The sequence below is a fragment of the Macaca mulatta genome, chromosome 5, assembly GCF_049350105.2.
Source record: "Macaca mulatta isolate MMU2019108-1 chromosome 5, T2T-MMU8v2.0, whole genome shotgun sequence".
Lineage (NCBI taxonomy): Eukaryota > Metazoa > Chordata > Mammalia > Primates > Cercopithecidae > Macaca > Macaca mulatta.
This window is the reverse complement of record NC_133410.1, coordinates 123,132,444-123,155,293: the sequence shown is the minus strand read 5'-3', so window position 1 is coordinate 123,155,293 and position 22,850 is coordinate 123,132,444. Positions and strand designations below refer to the sequence as shown.

The following is a 22,850-nucleotide window of genomic DNA, read 5'->3' as shown; positions in this document are numbered from 1 at the left end:
TATGAGGCAAGTTTCTCCAAGGGGCTTTTTATCAGCTTTGTAAGTCAACCTCAAATTTTAAAAGCAGTTGGTGGCATGCCATTTCAGTCAAACCCCTGGTAAAATACCCAGTGTCCCCAATTGTGTTCTGTTACAAAAGAAAACAGATTCTTATTGAACTTATGGAAATAACTATATTACCATAAGTTAAGAATAGACACAAATAGTTTCCAAATTCTGAAGAAATCAGGTAAAAAGAAAAATGCTCCAAATTTGCTTATAGGAATATATTGTATTCAATTGTTAAAAGCTATAATTAGTTCAACAGGAAAAAAGTTTTCTTGACTCTGCAAAACAAAACAAACAGGATCAGCAGAATTTCAAGAAATTTATAAAAAGACTATTTCAATTTTCTATTAGTTTAGTCCATTCAATTAACTCTTGTTGCACTCAATATTTATTAACACATAACATCTCCAGGAAAGTCTTAGAAGTTTTTTCCTCTATTCTAATAGTCCAAACTCCAAAGTTATCAGAGACCTGCTTTCAAGAGCACCTGTCAGAGTTCTATAGCTGGTTATAAAGTGCCTTTTGAAAATAATTGGGGTGGTTCCAAGATGGCTGCATAGGAACAACTCCAGTCTACAGCTCCCAGCAGGAGTGACGCAAAAGATGGGGGTTTCTGCATTTCCAGCTGAGGTACTGGGTTCATCTCAATGGGGCTTACTAGACAGTGGGTGCAGGACAGTGGGTGCAGCCCACCAAGCATGAGCCGAAGCAGTGTGAGGCATCGCCTCACCCGGGAAGCGCAAAGGGTCAGGGAATTCCCTTTCCTAGCCAAGGAAAGCTGTGAGAGATGGCACCTGGAAAATCGGATCACTCCCACCCTAATACTGCACTTTTCCAATGGTCTTAGCAAAGAGCACACCAGGAAATTATATCCTGAGCCTGACTTGGAGGGTCCTATGCCCGTGGAGCCTCGCTCATTGCTAGCACAGCAGTCTGAGATTGAACTGCAAGGTGGCAGTGAGGCTGGGGGAGGGGCGCCTCCCATTGCTGAGGCTTGAGAAGGTAAACAAAGCAGCCAGGAAGCTCAAACTGGGTGGAGCCCACCGAAGCTCAAGGAAGCCTGCCTGCCTCTGTAGACTCCACCTCTGGGGGCAGGGCATAGCCAAACAAAAGGCAGTAGAAACTTCTGTAGACTTACATGTCCCTGTCTGACAGCTTTGAAGAGAGTAGTGGTTCTCCCAGCACAGAGTTTGAGATCTGAGAACAGACAGACTGCCACCTCAAGTGGGTCCCTGACCCCCAGGTAGCCTAACTGAGAGGCACCCCCCAGTAGGGGCAGACTGACACCTCACATGGCCGGGTACCCCTCTAAGACGAAGCTTCCAGAGGAATGATCAGGCAGCAATATTTGCTGTTCAGCAATATTCACTGTTCTGTAGCCTCCACTGATGATACCCAGGAAAATAGGGCCTGGAGTGGACCTCCAGTAAACTCCAACATACCTGCAGCTGAGGGTCCTGAGTGTTAGAAGGAAAACTAACAATCAGAAAGGACATCCACACCAAAACCCAATCTGTACGTCACCATCACCAAAGATCAAAGGTAGATAAAACCAGAAAGATAGGGAAAAAATAGAGCAGAAAAGCGGAAAATTCTAAAAATCAGAGTGCCTCTCCCCCTCCAAAGGAATGCAACTCCTAGCAAGCAATGGGACAAAGCTGGATGGAGAATGACTTTGACGAGTTGAGAGAAGAAGGCTTCAGACGATCCAACTTTTCTGAGCTTAAGGAGGAAGTTCAAACCCATCACAAAGAAGCTAAAAACCTTGAAAAAAGAGTATACGAATGGTTAACTAGAATAACCAATGTAGAGAAGTCCTTAAATGGCCTGATGGAGCTGAGAACCATGGCACAAGAACTACGTGATGAATGCACAAGCTTCAGCAGCCGATTTGATCAACTGGAAGAAAGGGTATCAGTGATTGAAGAACAAATGAATGAAATGAAGCGAGAAGAGAAGTTTAGAGAAAAAAGAGTAAAGAGAAATGAACAAAGCCTCCAAGAAATAAGGGACTATGTGAAAAGACCACATCTACATCTGATTGGTGTACCTGAAAGTGATGGGGAGAATGGAACCCAGTTGGAAAACACTCTGCAGGATATTATCCAGGAGAACTTTCCCAACCTAACAAGGCAGGCCAACATTCAAATTCAGGAAATACAGAGAACACCACAAAGATACTCCTTGAGAAGAGCAGCTCCAAGAGACACATAATTGTCAGATTCACCAAAGTTGAAATAAAGGAAAAATGTTAAGGGCAGCCAGCAAAAAAGGTTGGTTACCCACAAAGGGAAGCCCTTCAGACTAACAGCAGATCTCTCAGCAGAAACTTTATAAGCCAGAAGCAAGTGGGGGCCAATATGCAACATTCTTAAAGACAAGAATTTTCAACCTGGAATTTCATGTCCAGTCAAACTAAGCTTCATAAGTAAAGGAGAAATAAAATCCTTTACAGACAAGAAAATGCTGAGAGATTTTGTCACCACCAGGCCTGCCCTACAAGTGCTCCTAAAGGAAGCACTAAACATGGAAAGGAACAACTGGTACCAGCCACTGAAAAAACAGGCCAAATTGTAAAGACCATCGATGCTAGGAAGAAACTGCATCAACTAACAGGCAAAATAACCAGCTAACATCATAATGTCAGGATCAAATTCACACATAACAATATTAACCTTAAATGTAAATGGGCTAAATGCCACAATTGAAAGACACAGACTGCCAAATTGGATAGAGTCAAGACCCATCAGTGTGCTGTACTCAGGAGACCCTTCTCACGTGCAGAGACACACATAGGCTCAAAATAAAGGGATGGAGGAAGATCTACCAAGCAAATAGAAAACAAAAAAAGACAGGGGTAGCAATCCTAGTGTCTGATAAAACAGACTTTAAACCAACAAAGATCAAAAGAGACAAAGAAAGCCATTACATAATGGTAAAGGGATCAATTCAACAAGAAGAGCTAACTATCCTAAATATATATGCACCCAATACAGGAGCACCCAGATTCATAAAGCAAGTCCTTAGAGACCTACAAAGAGACTTAGACTCCCACACAATAATCATGGGAGACTTTAACACCCCACTGTCAACATTAGACAGATCAATGAGACAGAGAGTTAACAAGGATATCCAGGAATTGAACTCAACTCTGCACCAAGCAGACCTAATAGACATCTACAGAACTCTCCACCCCAAATCAACAGAATATACATTCTTCTCAGCACCACATCGCACTTATTCCAAAATTGACCACATAGTTGGAAGTAAAGCACTTCTCAGCAAATGTAAAGGAACAGAAATTATAACAAACTGTCTCTCAGACCACAGTTCAATCAAACTAGAACTCAGGATTAAGAAACTCACTCAAAACCACTCGACTACATGGAAACTGAACAACCTGCTCCTGAATGACTGCTGGGTAAATAACAAAATGAAGGCAGAAATAAAGATGTTCTTTGAAACCAATGAGAACAAAGGCACAACATACAAGGATCTCTGGGACACATTTAAAGCAGTGTGTAGAGTGAAATTTATAGCACTAAATGCCTACAACAGAAAGAAGGAAAGATCTAAAATTGACACCCTAACATCACAAATAAAAGAACTAGAGAAGCAAGAGCGAACACATTCAAAAGCTAGCAGAAGGCAAGAAATGACTAAGATCAGAGCAGACTGAAAAGATAGGGACACAAAGAAAATGCAAAAAAAATCAATGAATCCAGGAGCTGGTTTTTTCAAAAGATCAACAAAATAGATAGACTACAGCAAGGCTAATAAAGAAGAAAAGAGAGAAGAATAAAATAGATGCAAAAAAAAAAAAAAAAATTGATAAAGGGGATATCACCACCGATCCCACAGAAATACAAACTACCATCAGAGAATACTATATACACCTCTATGCAAATAAACTAGAAAATCTGGAAGAAATAGATACATTCCTGGACACATACACCCTCCCAAGACTAATCCAGGACGGAGTTGAATCTCTGAATAGATGAATAACAGGCTCTGAAATTGAGGCAATAATTAATAGCCTACCAACCAAAAAAAATCCAGGAACAGATGGATTCACAGCCAAATTCTACCAGAGGTACAAGGAGGAGCTGGTACCATTCCTTCTGAAACTATTCCAATAAATAGAAAAAGAGGGAATCCTCCCTAACTCATTTTATGAGGCCAGCAACATCCTGATACCAAAGCCTGGCAGAGACACAACAAAAAAAGAGAATTTTAGACCAATATCCCTGATTAACATCGATGCAAAAATCCTCAGTAAAATACTGGCAAACCGAATCCAGCAGCACATCAAAAAGCTTACCCACCATGATCAAGTGGGCTTCATCCCTGGGATGCATTGCTGGATCAACATATGCAAATCAATAAATGTAATCCATCATATAAACAGAACCAAAGACAAAAACCATATGATTATCTCAATAGATGCAGAAAAGGCCTTTGACAAAATTCAACAGCCCTTCATGGTAAAAACTCTCAATAAATTAGGTATTGATGGGATGTATCTCAAAATAATAAGAGCTATTTATGACAAACCCACAGCCAATACCATACTGAATGGGCAAAAACTGGAAGTGTCCCCTTTGAAAACTGACACAAGACAAGTATGCCCTCTCTCACCACTCCTATTCAACATATTGTTGGAAGTTCTGGCCAGGGCAATCAGGCAGGAGAAAGAAATAAAGGGTATTCAATTAGGAAAAGAGGAAGTCAAATTGTGCCTGTTTGCAGATGACATGATTGTATATCTACAAAACCCCATAGTCTCAGCTCCAAATCTCCTTAAGCTGATAAGCAACTTCAGCAAAGTCTCAGGATACAAAATCAATGTGCAGAAATCACAAGCATTCTTATACACCAATAACAGACAGAGACCCAAACCATGAGTGAAATCCCATTCACAATTGCTTCAAATAGAATAAAATACCTAGGAATCTAACTTATAAGGGATGTGAAGGAGCCCTTCAAGGAGAACTACAAACCACTGCTCAACAAAATAAAAGAGGAAACAAACAAATGGAAGAATATTCCATGCTCATGGATAGGAAGAATCAGTATCATGAAAATGGCCATACTGCCCAAGGTAATGTATAGATTCAATGCCATCCCCATCAAGCTACCAATGACGTTCTTCACAGAATTGGAAAAAACTACTTTAAAGTTCATATGGAACCAAAAAAGAGCCTGCATTGCCAAGTCAGTCCTAAGCCAAAAGAATAAAGCTGGAGGCATCACACTACCTGACTTCAAACTATCCTACAGGGCTACAGTAACCAAAACAGCATGGTACTGGTACCAAAACAGAGATATAGACCAATGGAACAGAACAGAGCCCTCAGAAATAATACCACACACCTACAACCATCTGATCTTTGTCAAACCTGACAAAAACAAGAAATGGGGAAAGGATTCCCTATTTAATAAATGGTGCTAGAAAAACTGACTAGCCATATGTAGAAAGCTGAAACTGGATCCTTCCTTACACCTTATACAAAAATTAATTCAAGATGGTTTAAAGACTTAAATGTTAGACCTAAAACCATAAAAACCCTAGAAGAAAACCTAGGCAATACCATTCAGGACATAGGCATGGGCAAGGACTTCATGTCTAAAATACCAAAAGCAATGGCAACAAAAGCCAAAATTGACAAATGGGATCTAATTAAACTAAAAGAAACTACCATTAGTAAAAGAAACTACCATCGGAGTGAACAGGCAACCTACAGAATGGGAGAAAATTTTTGCAACCTATCTATCTGACAAAAGGCTAATATCCAGAATCTACAAATAACTCAAACAAACTTACAAGAAAAAAACAAACAACCCCATCAAAAAGTGGGCAAAGTATATGAACAGACAATTCCCAAAGAAGACATTTATGCAGCCAACAGACACATGAAAAAATGCTCATCATTGCTGGCCATCAGAGAAATGCAAATCAAAACCACAATGAGATACCATCTCACACCAGTTAGAATGGCAATCATTAAAAAGTCAGGAAACAACAGGTGCTAGAGAGGATGTGGAGAAATAGGAACACCTTTACACTGTTGGTAGGACTGTAAACTAGTTCAACCGTTGTGGAAGACAGTGTGGCGATTCCTCAAGGATCTAGAACTAGAAATACCATTTGACCCAGCTATCCCCTTACTGGGTATATACCCGAAGGATTATAAATCATGCTGCTACAAAGACACATGCACAAGTATGTTTACTGCAGCACTATTCACAATAGCAAAGACTTGGAACCAACCCAAATGTCCATCAATGGTAGACTGGATTAAGAAAATGTGGCACATATACACCATGGAATATTATGCAGCCATAAAAAAGGATGAGTTCATGTCCTTTGTAGGGACATGCATGAAGCTGGAAGCCATCATTCTCAGTAAACTATTGCAAGGACAAAAAAATCAACCACTGCATGTTCTCACTCATAGGTGGGAACTGAACAATGAGAACACTTGGACACAGAAAGGGGAACATCACACACCAGGGCGTGTCATGGGGTGGGGGGAGTGGTGAGGGCTAGCATTAGGAGATATACCTAATGTAAATGACGAGGTAATGGGTGCAGCACACCAACATGGCACATGTATACATATGTAACAAACCTGCACGTTGTGCACATGTACCCTAGAACTTTAAGTATAATAAAAATATAATAAAAATTTAAAAAGAAAAGAATCAAAACAAGATAACGATTGTCTGTGCATGAGAAAAGTCTTAGGATAGCCATGACTAACTAATGACACAATCAACAAGAAAATCTGGTAATCAGGCCGGGTGTGGTGGCTCACGCCTGTAATCCCAGCACTGTGGAATGCCGAGGCAGGTGGATCACCTGAGGTTAGGAGTTCGAGACCAGCCTGGCCAACATGGTGAAACCCTATCTCTACTAAAAATACAAAACTTAGTGGGGCATGGTGGTGCATGCCCGTAACCCCAGCTACTTGGGAGGCTGAGGCACGAGAATCACTTGAACCCAGGAGACAGAGGTTGCAGTGAGCCGAGATTTTGCTATTGCACTCCAGCTTGGGTGACAAGAGCAAAACTCCATCTCAGAAAAAAAAAAAAAAAAAAAAAAAAAAAATCTGGTAATCTCCATGGAACACAATAATTTAACATAACAATTACAATTATTGATAACATACTGAGGAATATCAGAATTATAGGAATCTCATATAATTTTCAAATACATATTAACACATTTATAGGAATATAATCTAATGAAGGCTAAACAACATTTTTAATTTAACAATGTTTCTTGTATGGGTTTAATATATCAAATGAGCCAAATATATCTCTTTTGGACCTAAAAGGACCTAATGCTTAATTTGATCTTGAAAAGTTTGTCAGATATCAAAAAGTCTAAAACACTTGATTGATAAAGCAAAATAGAATCCCAGGCTACTATAAGCCATTTGTTTAGCCAAAGTGATAACTCTAAAAGCTTCTTTTTTTTTGAGACGGAGTCTTGCTCTGTCACCCAGGCTGGAGTGCAGTGGCCGGATCTCGGCTCACTGCAAGCTCCGCCTCCCGGGTTCACGCCATTCTCCTGCCTCAGCCTCCGGAGTACCTGGGACTACAGGGCTAGTTTTTTTTTTTTTTTTTTTTTTTTCTTTTTGTATTTTTTTAGTAGAGACGGGGTTTCACCGGGTTAGCCAGGATGGTCTCGATCTCCTGACCTCGTGATCCGCACGTCTCGGCCTCCTAAAGTGCTGGGATTACAGGCTTGAGCCACCGCGCCCGGCCTCTAAAGACTTTTTAAGCCAAAAACCTTTACTCATTGATAGAGGGGAGACTCCACTTTCCAAACAAAAAGACAGCATGAGGCCAATTGAATCTATTTTCTCCTCCCTCTTTTTTCTGTAGTTATTTAAAAGGCAAAGAAAAACCTTTTGTTTTCCGTTGTAGACGATTAGTCTCTTAAGTACCTGTTCCCGGTCCTAAACAATTGTCAGTAAGGCAACTCTAATTTGTATTTCTAAAGGGACAACTCTTAGGTGAAATAAGATTGAGAATTTCTATTTTAATCAAACCAAGAAAATATGGTTTGAGTAAAAGTTCAGGTGAGATAGCTAGGAAAATCGGATACTCTGGCGCATGGAGAGTTTTCAAGAATCCCATTTTTACACTGAATCTTGGGTCCCAAAAAACAGAGAAATACTATGGGATGGGACAGTGCAACACTTTCACAGTGTAGTTCATTGCAAGGACATTTCTCCAAGGCTGGTGGGCAACCCGACTCCAATCAGCCCACTCTGTAATCAGCCCATCCCCCATTCTATACCTTCTAGGGGCTCAAGAGCATGTTTTTCTTATCTAAATGCACAAAGAAAGGAGTACCGGCTTATAGTAGTAGCCACTCACTATAAACAATTGCCATTAGACATTTTTAAAAGTGTATCTCTTATTTAGCTATTACAAATTAAGGGTGTTTTTTAATAATGCAAAGTAATTTCTGATGCCCAAAAGTCAAAAGTCAAAGACAAAAGTCAAAGAGGTCAGGTAACACAATGCAAAACAGAGCAGAGCCTTAGTTGAGAGGGATCTGCCCACTTACAATTATTTGGGTTCCATGAGGAAAGCAGAGCTTTCTCCCAAAATGAGGCCTGCGGAACCTCCTCTGTTTTTCCCAAGGCTGTCACAAATTACCTGAGGTCCTCTTACGTGAACTTGAGGGTAGCAAGAGGACAGACAAAAATAAATGGAGAAACAGTTCAGTCAACTAAGAAGAAAAAAATACATATATATATTTTATAATATATATTTTATATCTAATATATTACATATAATATATAATTATTTAATAAATTATATGTTATAAAATTTGTATAATAAATTATATAATATTGTATATATTTATAAATATATAAAATATGTAATATTGTATATATTTATATATTATATATACTTATATATTATGTATATTAAATATATGATGCATTTTATAATATATAATATAATATATATATTTATATATATAAATATATATATATTTTTTTTTTTTTTCAAAAAACAAGATCCAAGAAGAGAAAAAAACATAATGGCCTTTTAAGTACAGGTGTATCTTGGATATCCCCTTTTAATTAAGTTCACTTCTAAGCATAGAGCTCTTTTATTTAAAAATTCTTTTAAATCTTTTATTACCAGACTCTAGCTGGGACAAATAGCTGACACCTCTAGCTTTTAAGCCTTTTGTTTTCCCAAAGGTATTTTCCTGATTGAAACCAATAAGCCTTAAGTAAGGTTATGATTTAACCACAGAATCACAAGTTGTCTCCAAAAAGACGGCAAGTGGTTTTTACAAGAGCTCAAATTGCCCCAAAGATAACTCAAAGAAAGAAAAATTCAAGAGACAGGCTCAGAAGTTGTTCATGGAGGAGAAAAGAATCAACAAGTATTAAAGGTCACAAACCAGAAAGAACCTATTCCTTAAGCTGAGAATTGAACGGAGGCCACACACATCATGAAAGGGCGAGGTCTATAGCTACTGAGCTACAACACATGGCAGTTGCCACTGCTCTTCCCAGAAGGAGCCTAGCGCAGTCATGTTTTAAGTTGTAAAATATTTTTAACTGCTCAATATAACTTCTTAATTTTTAAAAAATTTTGCATTTTACTCTGTTGACCAGGATGCTCAAGATCATTTTAAAGGCTAGCTATGACATTATTATGCATCCTTCTTTTATTTTAAACCATTTTTTCTTTAATTGTTGAGAATAAGAGATCTCTAAAGTCCTTTTCTTTTGATGGTGTACTTAGTTCCAACAGTGAGTGAATCCAAAAGCCTTTTGAAGTTCACATAGTAATTTTAGAGGTTTTTACTATATAAGCAAAAGGTATATCTAGAGGGAGTAGAGGAGGCATCTCCATGGTCCCCAATAATTCATTCTCAGAAATGACCTAAGATAGCAAAAGACAACTAAAGCCAAATAGAGATGGGATCTTTCAAGACAAAACTCACTCAAGAGCATGACATATTCAGGGTAAAGAGTGTGCTGATGCAGCTCAGCCTCCAGGTCCTTTCAGGCTAGCTGCCTGACACGAACCTGAAATTTCCAGCCCTCCAGATGGTAGAGACCAAGAGAGGTACCTCCACATGGTCACATGGTCAAGCTCCCAAGGACATAAAACAAGATGAGAGGGAAACCTCATCTGGCTTTTGTTTCAGGGACCCACAGCAAAGTTTGTAGCTGAGCAGTCTGCAAGGCTTGCTTGCAAAAGAAGGCTTACAGAGGGCCTAGGCTCGTATTTTATCCTGCGGGGCCACACTTTATGACAGAACAACACAGAAAGACAAATTTATATAGCTCAAGGTACACCAGATTTGCTACAGATGAAGGCTAGTCTCACAAATCCCTTTTCCCTTTAATCAAAGCCTTGCAGGGGAGACAAACAGTGATTTTTACCATTTCATCAACTGGTTTACACAGAGAGAGGCCAGGAGTTTGGCTGGTAAGAAATTTTTACCCTTTTTCCAGCATGTCAGGTTTTAGGATTTCCTCTCTCTGCAGCTTCTGGAAGAGCAGAGTGGCTTTTGATGACCCCGCTCACTATGCCATAGCTGTGGGGGACAAGCCATGCTACAAAAAAACAAACACAAAAAGCACATCTTTTTCTGTTTTATGGAATCATAGGCAAAAGTCTCTCATTTTTTACAAGATGCCACCCAATAGGAGGCATAGGGGAATATGTTGTCACATCAAACACACAAAATGGAAAAATGGATTAGGACGTGAGCAGCTGAAACTCTGGAACCATGTGCTGTCAATTCTCTCCTCAAAAGGCAGCACCCAGAGTCCATTGGATAACATGCCCGAAAAGATAGACAATAGAAAAGTCCACAGGCTGCCCTTCCCCACAGGTGTGGGAAAGGGAGGAAAAGTACTTAGCAGACTTAAAGATGACAGTCCTACCAGCTGAACCAATCAGCCATTGCAATCTGTCCTGCACAGGTGTCTATTCAATTTGAACCGATGAAGTTAATGAAAAGTAGGAAGAAAGAAGAAGGAAAAAGAAAGACACAACAAATAGGGGACAGGAGGAGAGAGAAAGCATTGTCTGGCAGTCTCGGGGAGGCAGGAGGAAAACTCACCAGTTGTGGCAATGCTGAGTCAAAGATTCAGGTGACCACCTGTCACCCATGAAGGGGGCACACACACCCCACCATCCTGCTGGCTCACAAGCCTCCTCCTTGGAGAAAAATGCTCTCCACATCCCATAATCACTTCATGGTTGCCAGAGAACATGTTACAGACCACAGGCTCTTTGGCTCCCATGTAACAGAAGTTAACAAAGGGCCAACAAGATTTCCCAGACAAGGCTTTTATTTTGGGACTTGTGCTTGAGCACAAGGGAGACAGCAGAGCTGAGGTGTAAGGATCCTCTGGCTGGCTCTCTGAAAAAGCCAAAATCTGCAGCAGGTTTTTTTTATTATTATTTTTGTTAAGCAAAGCACAGGAATTGACATCAGGGGTAAGGTATGCAGGCCGAGCTGGGCAAAGCACATGAGACGTAGGGTATGCAGGTCAGTGCATCTTGTTGCTATGGTTATATTGAGTAATGGGCCACCTGGTGGTCTGGCCAGTAGCAATAAGGCTGTAAATCAATTGTTTAGCATTCCTTCCCAAGGTGGAACACTTCACAAGATTCGTTCAATGTTTAGTTCTCCTAAAGTCAATTTCTGGAATTCTTTAAGTGAAAGGCATGGTTAACCATTATGAAAGCACAGAATGGCAACTATTTCCTATGTGTGACTAAAGCCTGGGGTTATTGGGATAGCATCAGTGAGGTAGGGGTACAGATTTTCTGAAGAGAAGAGGAAAAAAAAAAAAAACTACATGAAGAATCAGTAGTATCCCATCCTATTCTATCTCCAATAGATTTTAAAACAGATAGACAAAGATACTTTTCTTACTGTTAGTACTATAGCAGGACGAGCCACAGACAAAACCTCTCAGACACCAAATTGTAGAAGGAAGGGCTTTATTCAGCTGGGAGCATCAGCAACCTACTGTCTTAAAATCCGAACTCCCCAAGTGCACAATTTCTGTCCCTTTTAAGGGCCCACAACACTAAAGATTTCACATGAAAGGGTTGTGATTGATTTGAGCAAGCAGCAGGTACGTGACAGGGGCTGCATGCACCGGTGGTCAGAGTCAAACAGAACAGGGCAGGGAGTTTCACAATGTTCTTCTATACAATGTCAGGAACATTGGTTTCTAAGTCATGAGTTGATTTTTAACTACTGGGTTTAAGCCAGGCAGACCCAGGCCTGGTTCCAGGCCTGGTGCTGGGCTGCCTGTCTTTGGTTTTACTTCATTGTTTTTTCTTAAAACAGGTACTGAGTATAAAACAATATAAAACAATATGAGAGGGTCTCTCTCTTTCCTCATTTCCCCCCTTTTGAGACTCTCACTTTTTATTAGTAGGCGTTCTCATTCTTATTTTTGCTACTTATGTCTTTTTGTGCAATAGATTGATAGTGATTCATATAGTACACTTGTGCTGAAGCATTTTGGTGAACTAAGATACCGATGAAGCTTTTTTATCATTTGAAGAAGTACAGGTAGCAAACATGGGAGCAGTAAGCAGATTTTTATTACCATTATAACTTTTATTATAAGAGTTTTAAATCCTCCTAGTGCTGGGAACTAATTTTTAAACATGGCTTCAGGGTTGAATTCATGCTACACTTGTACAGGCACATGTGACTATGTCTTTAACTACTTGCTTTTGATTATCTACGTGTAGACAGTAATTAGTAAGGTTAAATTTCTTATAGACCTCTCTTTCAGCAGCTAGCAAGTAGTCAAGAGCCAATCTATTTTGATAGATAGCATTTCTTATCTGAGTTTCTTGCTGGGCCAGAATAGTCAAGGCTTGACTGGTTTTATTAGTGATGATTTTTAAAACAGCTTGCAACCGTATGATACAGTTGAGCATGTAAATGGGGGTCCAGTATTCCCATGAGCCATCTTGTGTCTAAGTGGCAGGCCTATAGTATTGTACAAATTTTTAGGAGGTTATTTATTATCTTTTTAATTACTTGTGGCTATGCTTTGTTTTCTGTGGGAAGCATAGACAGGGAAGCCCAGAAGTTCACCTGTCTTCATGGGCAGTAAGAAGAAAGATGGTTTAATAGTGCCAACAACACAACCGCCTGTCTACTGGTCAGGCAGCTTAGCATAGGCTCTATGTCTACATATCCAGTATAATCCGGTGGGGGCAGTCTAGTCCTGGTGGAATTCTGGGTGGAACTGTTTAGCTATGCAATACTGTCTAATAATTGAGACGTTTAGAACCCCAAAATTGTCAGGGTGGTTCTTTTGGGCCAGGAATGCATCAGGAACTGGGCCTGTAGGAACTAATTCTTGGGCTTCCCATGGCCATTGATCTCCTGTTACAGTTCCTCCACAAACATAACACAAAGTGACTTTTAGAGACTGGGTTACATGTTCGGCTAATTGCAAAAACAAATTTTTAGTTTTTCCTGGAATCTCAGGCACTGGCACATTTAGTTCATCATAGAAAGTCTGAAATACTGGTTCTAGAGAGTGTCTTTGAACCTTGCCTTTTATTAGGATGCTTAAGCTAGGATCTAGTCATTTTCCATCAATGCCTAATGTTACATATTTTTTTAGTCCACTTTGGGTCTGAGGGGCTTGTGATAACCAGTTCTAAAGGGTTGCAGCTCCCACTTGTGCAGGAGGGGCTGACTTTTCCTTTTTGGAGCCAAACAGGATCTTTTTTATTTTTTAGTTTTTTTCAAGTAGCCCAAATGATGTAAGACCAGTATTGACACATTTCACATAAATATGATTCTTGACAGATATACTTATTTTCTGCTTTGTAACTTTTTTCTCAATCTAGAGAACTGCATTCCGTCTCATGCTGCTTACTATTAATAGCGGCACAGGTGTCAGATTTTAAGGTTACATTTTTGCAGACCCCTCTTTCTTCTGTTTTAGCTATTACTTTACTTGTGTCACTTAGAAAAGGACCAGTCCTTAATTTTATTTTAAAAACTGTGATCATGGGAGGCTTAAAATGGGTCATAACATGCATCAGGTTGGTTATTTCCTGGGCTATATAACTTGGATAGAATAGCATTATACAAACAAGTTTCTTTTTAGAGTTCTGGTACACTTATAATAACCATAAAATAATAGGACTGTAGCAATCTTTTGTCCTACCTCAGTGACTTGATGTATACACTGGGAGCAGCCCTCAGTCTGAGTAAGGTCAGTTGAAGTCTTTACTGCACAAGTCCAAATTTTAAGGAAAATGAGTCCCACGATGAGTTTCCTCATGCTTCGGCCATGCGTGGACCAGTCAGCTTCCGGGTGTGACTGGAGCAGGGCTTGTCGTCTTTTTCAGAGTCACTTTGCAGGGGTTAGTGAAGCTGCTCCCATCCACGTACAGCTCCCAGTCTACAGATGTTTAAGGATGGTCTCAGAGGTTAGGCCCGCTAGAATAAACTGAGTGCAATACTTTTACACAGTTATGTTTAACTGGGCTCTTTGATACCAGGAGCAAGGTGGCAGGTTTAGGGTGTTGCAAACTTCAATGGTTATGCGGAGAATTTTATAGAGCAAGCTTTGATATCTAGTTAGTCTAGCATTTATTAGCTAATGGTGTCCTTTGGTATTTATTGAAATCACCACAGCATGGGGGGACTTTATGATTAGGTTTTGTCTAAGAGTTAGCTTATCTGCTTCTTGTGCTAACAGGGCCATTGCTGCCAGGGCCCTTGGACATGGGGGCCAGCCTTTGGAAACCCCATCTAGTTGTTTTGAGAGATAGGCCACTGGCCTTGGCCAGGGCCCTACAGTCTGGGTTAAAACTCCAACTGCCTTTTTTTTTTTTGACACATAGAGTGTAAAGAGTTTTGTCAGGTCAGGTAGCCTCAAGGCTGGGGCCAACATGAGTTTTTCTTTTAAACTCATGAAAAGCTCATTGCTGTTGGTTGTAATAGATGTAGTTTATTTAATGTACATTTTTATTGACTGTCATCTACCAAAATATTAACTTAAATCTTGTAACTATTTGATTTCAAGCTTTAAATTGATCTGGTATTTCTTGTGGGGCTCTAATTGCATCTAAATAGATGTGAGAGTAGAAAGATCTATAAGGGGCTTCTCTCGCTTTATGATGTCTTATTATTATTATTATTATTTCTGATTGATGAAATGCCAGGGTCAAAGGGATAGCCAAATTGACTAAAGCACAAGTGCCTCTCTAGTTATTTGGCAGAGTGCCCAGTAAAGGTCCACAACAATACCACCACACATCCGCTCGGGGATGAACAAGGGCTGACTGATTGATAAGCTCTTGAAAATTCTTAAGCTCACTGCATCCCTTCAGGTCTCCAAGGAATACTAAGTCTCCTCCTTGCCGTGAGAGACATGAAGTGAACTTAGTGTTGGGAGACGGAAGCCGGATGGCCTTCGGGGGCTGACCCACAGGGACTCTGGGATATAGCAGAGAGAGCTTGGCATGACTTATTACTCCAGGCTGTAGAATCCTGGAAAAGAGCTACCATGCAGCCCATGCCAGGTCGACTGGAGGACCACCTTTGTGGAAGGGGGACAATCAGGGCTTCTGGCCTGCCATGTGCACAAGCATAACAATTGCTTTTGTTTAACATGCAGATGGAATATTTGATCCATTTCAACCAGGCATTTGCATCTTGGTATGCTGTCTTAATTGGCAAAGTTTGTTTTAAGTCTTTAACTTCTATGATCCTCTAGTAAAATGAACGTTTCCTTTAGCACCTATTTTTATTAGTTTTTAGACCAAAAAAAGCTAAACACCATTTTATATTTAAGCATACTTTTTGTATGATTTTTATACCAGATAAGTTAAATTTTACCTTTATATTAGTGTGTTATTAATGTTAATCTTAATTTCAAAAAAACCTCGTAGACATATTTATGCAATTTTTTATGTTTCACCATCAGGTAAGATTTTATAGACTCTTTTTAACCTTTTATAATTTTTGTTAAAGAGCAGGTTGATGCTTTAAGAAAAACATGTTGCATTTTTACTTTAATGTCCAGTTTACAGAAAAACTGGATGATACCTTTCTAACTTTAGCTAATATGTTAACACACAGAAATTTTTTTACAATTAACGTTTTAAAACTTGCTTAAACTTTTAAAACAATAATTTTTTAACATTTTCATGTAGGTAAAAATCCACATTCTTATGCCTCCTTATAATCTTTTTACTAAAGGTGTATTTTACTTTTTTTATACACCTTGCACATAAACTGTTTTTTCAATACTACTCAGGAGGCCTTATTACTTTTAAATTATATAACACTTTTTGCATAAAAATTTTTTTATAACTTTTTTTATGACTTTCACAGACAATTTTTTGACATGTTTCAACTTTTTGACTTATTATAAACTTTTTAAAAAAATAACTAGTTAATTTATTTCAGGACAAGAATTTATCATATAACTTTTTAAATATAAATTCTGCCTCTCCCCTTTTTTTCCTTTCTTGAAATTTTCCAACATAGTTCCTAGTGGGGTGGGTTTATTTTGCACCTGACTCATGTTTTCTCAAGACAAAATAAAACACTCACACCACATACACTCACCGCAAAACAAAGAACAGGTAAAGAGTGCACACACACACTTTTGTCATTTATACCAAACCAAAATCAGAATACCACGAAATCCAAAATTCAAGTACTGAGAAATTTAAGCCAAGTCAAAAACCAAAACCAAAGTATCCAGCAATTGAAGTCAAGTCAAAACCAGAACAAAAGTGCCAATACAGGCACACTGTGGTTGATCAGGCCACGCTTCCACTCAAATGGAGTGGGACAAGTTCCAAAGTCTAGTCTCATCAAGTCAAGTCAAGTCAAAACCAGAACAAAAGTGCCGATACAGGCACACGGTGGGTGATCAGGCTACGCTTCCACTCAGATGGAATGGGGCAAGTTCCAAAGACTAGCCTTACCAAGTCCAGTCAAGTCAAAACCAGAACAAAAGTGCCAATACAGGCACACCGTGGGTGATCAGGCCACGCTTCCACTCAGATGGAGTGGGGCAAGTTCCAAAGACTAGTCTTACCAAGTTTCAGATGTCTGGACTCCAGGTGCCAGTTCCTTCTCTGTGTTCAGCCACTGTGTTAATCCTCCATGGGGGACTGCTAGGCGCTGCTCTGGTGAGGCGTTCCACCGGGACAACTGCCTACCCAGGAGTGCTCTTTGGATCACGTCACTCAGGCTGGTCAGAGTCCCCCCACGGGGATGCTCCACAGGGCAGGCCTAAACCGCCTAAAGGGCTGCCTCAGCCATCCCTCAGTTCTTGCTTCCCGGTCAGGGAACCAAGATATGCAGCAGGACAAGCTGCAGACAAAACCTCTCAGACACCGAGTTGTAGAAGGAAGGGCTTTTATTCAGCTGGGAACATCGGCAAGCTACTGCCTTAAAATCCAAGCTCCCTGAGTGCACAGTTTCTGTCCCTTTTAAGGGCTCACAACACTAAAGATTTCACATGAAAGGGTTGTGATTGATTTGAGCAAGCAGCAGGTATGTGACAGGGGCTGCATGTACCGGTGGTCAGAGTGAAACAGAACAGGGTAGGGAGTTTCACAATGTTCTATACAATGTCAGAAACATCGGTTTCTAAGTCATGAGTTGATTTTTAACTACTGGGTTTAGGCCAGGGAAACCCAGGCCTGGTTCCGGGCCTGGCGCCAGGCTGCCTGTTTTTGGTTTTACTTCATTGTTTTTTCTTAAAACAGGTACTGAGTACAAAACAATGTAAAACAATATAAGAGGGTCTCTCTCTTTCCTCAGTACCATTACATTTGAAACTTGAATCTGCTATATGTAATTTATATCATAAATTTTGTAAAGTCTTAAAATTCGAATGAAAATTTTAAAATCTGCTGAGTCCATTTAAATTACATTCAAGGGCAAGGAACAGTAACCCTAATAGAAAAACTTAACATGTAAACATTTAAGTGCTTATTCAACTACAGGAATTCTAGGGATAGAGAGAAGTGAGGAAAGCATAGTAGTTCAGGGATGTCACTAGCAATGGCTCTGGCTCTCTCTCTCTCTTCTCTGCTATCCTTAACATATAGGTCTTCATCCTTGTGCTGCATTTGCAACAATCCTGTTTCAGGAAGGAGAGAAATAAAGGAGCAAAAAGAAAATAAAAGTACATGCCCATCAGCTCTGTGCCTCAGAAGCTCCTCTCCTCATTAGCCAGATCTGGTTCATACAACATTTCAGTTACCTCCTATTCTATAACAACACACCACAATACTTAATGGTGAGGACTAAAATCTGACCTTTTCTTCTTTTGCCAAAATTCCCATCTAAGGGGCCTGGAAGGTATTGCCCTACAAACCGTAAAATCTCATTAGATGTTTATTAACCAAGTATAATGTGGCTTACTTTCCAACCTGACTCTGGTGTAGTATCACATGATAGATAGCAAATCCTGAAGGAAATCAAAACATTTCACCCCAAAGTACTTTTATTTGATGTATTTAGAAATAGCTACCACAGGGCCAACAAGTTGAAATGGCCCTGCAAAGTCATATTTTGTGGGAGAAATTTGCATCTGTAGAGAATCTCCATTAATGCGACAGGTCTATCCTTTCTAGGCCTTTCCTGGATCTAGGAGAAGTTAACTGTGAGTCTTACACGTTTAAGGCTTGAAAAGAGATATTTACCATCTATTCTCACCCAGGGCTGCTACCTGAGAGCTTTATCTACATAACAAAAACCTTAACTCAAGCATTCCTTTCTACTGAATCCAAGTCTTTGGATAATAGTTTAACTCTCTCAATTAATTGTCAACTAAAGAATCCCTAAAACCCACCTATGACTTACAAGTTCCCCACTACACAACCCCCAACTCCACATTGAGATGTCCCACCTCACCCTGCAGAATCTTCCACATATAAACCCAAACTATAACCTGACTATCTCAGATACACTTTCCCAGGACCTCTTGAGGTTGTATAACCCCAGACCATGGTCACTTATACTGGCTCAGAATAAGCCTCTTGACACCTATCTTGGCAGAATTTAGTTTTATTTCATCATCAATATCTTTATAAAACAAGAAAATAGCAGACAATTCTTCCATTTGCATACATTTCACTAGGAAAGGCCAGAGGATCTAAGATGGCTTCATCTATAAAGCTGGCATTCAACTGGGATGGCTAGAGTGACTGGGAGTTGGCTGGACCTCTCTTTATGATTTTTTTTTTTTATGATTTTTCTTCCTCCAAGATTTTTGTCTCTGTCCCCATGGATTTTTTTCTAGCCAGTAGCTGGAATTCTTTACATGATGGGTGGCTTCTAAGAGAGTGACAAACAGAAGTTGCAGAGTGTCTTAAGATCTAGGTCCAGGCGTCAACCAATATCACTTCAACACAGTCTACTAGTCAAAACACAACCAGCCTATATTAGTCTGTTTTCACAATGCTATAAATAAATATCCAAGTTTCAATTGACTCACAGTTTCACATGTCTGGGGGGCCTCAGGAAACTTACAATTATGGCAGAAGGCAAAGGGACCTTCTTCACATGGCATCAGAGAGAGAAAAGTGGAAGAGCAAAGGGAGAAGAGCCCCTTAGAAAACCATCAGATCTCATGAGAACTCACTCACTGTCATGAGGACAGCATGGAGGAAACCGCCTCCATGATCCAATCACCACCCAAGGGTCTCTCCCTTGACACGTGGGGACCACAACTGAAGATGAGATTTGGGTGGGGACACAAAGCCAAACCATATTACAGCCCAGATTCAAGGGCAGAGGAAAACAGACTTTACCTCTTCATAGAAGGAGGGGCATACTTATACAACCATGGAAGGACTCACTGATGGCCATCTTTGCAAATAATCCACCACACATACATACTCTATTCCAATTGCTGTTCAGAAAGAGTTTCAGTAGATCAAAGAATGCTCACGACAGTATCTGCCTTAATTCAAATACCTTTTTTTTTTTTTTGAGGAATTTCCATTCTTTTTTTTTTGTAACACACACATATATGATATTCACACATATATATGATATTGTTTACAGCTTAATTTTAACTTATTATACAGTTTAATTTTAACTTTAAAGATAGAAAATGTTTGTGTGGATGAACTATAGGTATTTTTTTGTTATGTTTTCCATTATCTCCGATTTTTTTATAATTATAATGTTACTTCTGTATTATTAAAAAATAATAAATGCTCTTCTCTGAAAGCTAAATATTTACTGGTAGTACCTTTTATAGATGTAACAAAAGTGATACACACATTCCCTTATAACTGGATATTTAGGTTGTTTATAATTTTCTCATTAAATCATGCAAAGATAAATGTATATAAATCTGTTTTCCTAAAAATCTGTTTTCTAAGAAATAATATTTCTATTAGACTTTGGCCAGCATTATATAAAACAGTCTGTCTAATCATATCTTCAGCAACATTGAGGATTTCTGTGTTTTTGGCATTTATTACAACTTATTTTTACTTGCTTTTCTTTCTTTTTTTTTTTTTTTTAGACAAAGTCTCATTCTGCCGCCCAGGCTGGAGTTCAGTGGTATGATCTCAGCTCGCTGCAACCTCTGCCTCTCAAATTCAAGTTATTTTCCTGCCTCAGCCTCCCGAGTAGCTGCGATTACAGGCACACACCACCGTGCTGGGCTAATTTTTGTATTTTTAGTAGAGATGAAGTTTCACCATGTTGGCCAGGCTGGTCTCAAACTTCTGACCTCAGGTGATCTGCCCACCTCGAGCTCCCAAAGTGCTGGGATCACAGGCATGGGCCACTGTGCCCGGCCTTTTACTTACTTTTCTATGATTAGTGAGTTTGAGAGTTTACACAATTTTTTTGTGGCCATTTTGTTTTTTATTGTATGCATTGTCTACAGTTTTTCTGTTGGGAGGTAAAACATTTTTTCATTGTTCTTTGAAAGTGTTTATATGGTAAGCATATTAATTTATTGTGTATAATTTATTACATTTTCCTAGTTTCTCATTCACCTTTTAGAGGTTTTCCCATACAAAAAGTTTTGAATTTTGTATTTCATTTGTTTTTTCTTACATAGTGTATATTCTTAGATGATATACACCTATTCTGCTAATATTTAAAATTTCTCCTACTATATTTTAGATTTTTTTTATATTTAACTTTTTGATTCACTACTGCTTGCTATTGGTACATGATATAATGAGGTTTAAGGTGACAACCCCCATTCCCACCGTGAAGAAAAAGGTCATTTTTCAATGTCATTTGTTGAAGAATCCATCCATCTACCTCTATATGTATAAATAACTTTTAATGAATATCATATTACATAAACATATATACACAACATATACACTATTGTTTGATTAGTTTATCAATTCTTATAACAACAAATGATGTATTTCTAGTTTTATAATATATTTTTAAATCTATTAGGCCTATTTTCTTAATAGGCAAGATTCCTGCTTATTTTTTCTGGAAAAAAAAAGGCATTTAGCTCCTTTAAGTTTTTAATCATTCCAGATAAATACTCAAACCTTTATTTCACAATCCTAAAATGATCCTACATTCTTTCCACTTAGAATTATAATGAGTGTATAAATTAATTTGGAAAGAACTGAGATATTTAAAATACTCTCATGAGGAATATTTTGTCTTTACACATGAGTTTTCTCTTTTTTTTGTAAAGTTCTGTAATTAATGAGAATCATGGTATTTCTTCTTAGGATTTTCCCTTGATAATATTTTGTTGCTATTCGAAATAAAATAATTTTCTTTCAGTACATCCACTAAGTAGTAATTATTACATTGAAAAACTCTTGATTTTTTGTATCCTTCATATACCTGATCCATTTTTAGAATCATTTTGTTCATTCAATGGTTTTCAAATCATTTTCTTGGATATTCTTTGCATATGCCATATTGCCAACAAATAAATGTTTTTGTCTCATTTACTGTAAAATAAAAACCTTATCTTTTTCTACTTAATGTCTTTTACATTGGCTAGGATTCGAGAATAGTATCATGATCTTTTTATTCATTCAACTAATATTTAGTGAGGACCTAGCCTTTTTCTGGCTCCTAATCTGCACTAGAATTAGATCACTGTTTCAATTTCAAAACCCCATACATGTTTGAAGTGCTCATCCCTTTTTTGTAATTAGGGTTCCCATACCATTATTCATTCAGGCTCTTCATAGGGAAGATTTTTTCTTTTTTCTCTTTTTGTCTTTATAATCTTTACACAGAACCACAGAACTTCAAACATTACATATTCACTAGATGTTTTATGAATGGAGGAATGAATGATGCAGTGTGTGGTCAAAGACATGTCTATGGAGAAAAGCTAAGAAGGATGTGTTTATTTAGTATAAATGCATAGCATTTCCATCCACTAAGCTTCATCAACCTGTAACAAAAGAGCTATAATTCTGGAGAACAAAAATATTATGAGCAGTACAGCTGAAATGAAGGGATTGTTATGCCAGGGAATGATCTGTGCAGTGAAAAGCAGCAGGAAGCATGGAGGTTTTGCCAAGAAATCTTATTTTTAGACTACTTATACGTAAGATGTTTATGCTTCTCTTAGCACTGAGAAGAGTCTAAGGAACAGGCTCACAATAACTTCTCTTTCATATACCTGGTATTGCATTAACTGTGAGAGTGGAAGGCAGAGTCGCTACACAAATGAAACTAAAGATTTAGATGTTGACTTGTAAGCAAAGTTCAAATTAAACAATGATAGGGTTGGTTAATATGGAGAATAATGGGC

General features: G+C 38.7%; 1 long non-coding RNA gene across 1 annotated transcript in view; it reads right to left on the bottom strand.

Moving 5' to 3' along the window:
- LOC144340828 (uncharacterized) overlaps nt 1-17,310 on the bottom strand; it is an 88,796-nt gene extending 71,486 nt beyond the window's left edge. The window contains exons 1-2 of the long non-coding RNA XR_013417275.1: nt 17,160-17,310; nt 14,268-14,504 (exon numbers count right to left, since the gene is read on the bottom strand). This is a non-coding gene — a long non-coding RNA (uncharacterized LOC144340828). The remainder of the gene's footprint in view (nt 1-14,267; nt 14,505-17,159) is intronic.
- Between the last annotated feature and the right edge of the window lie 5,540 nt (nt 17,311-22,850).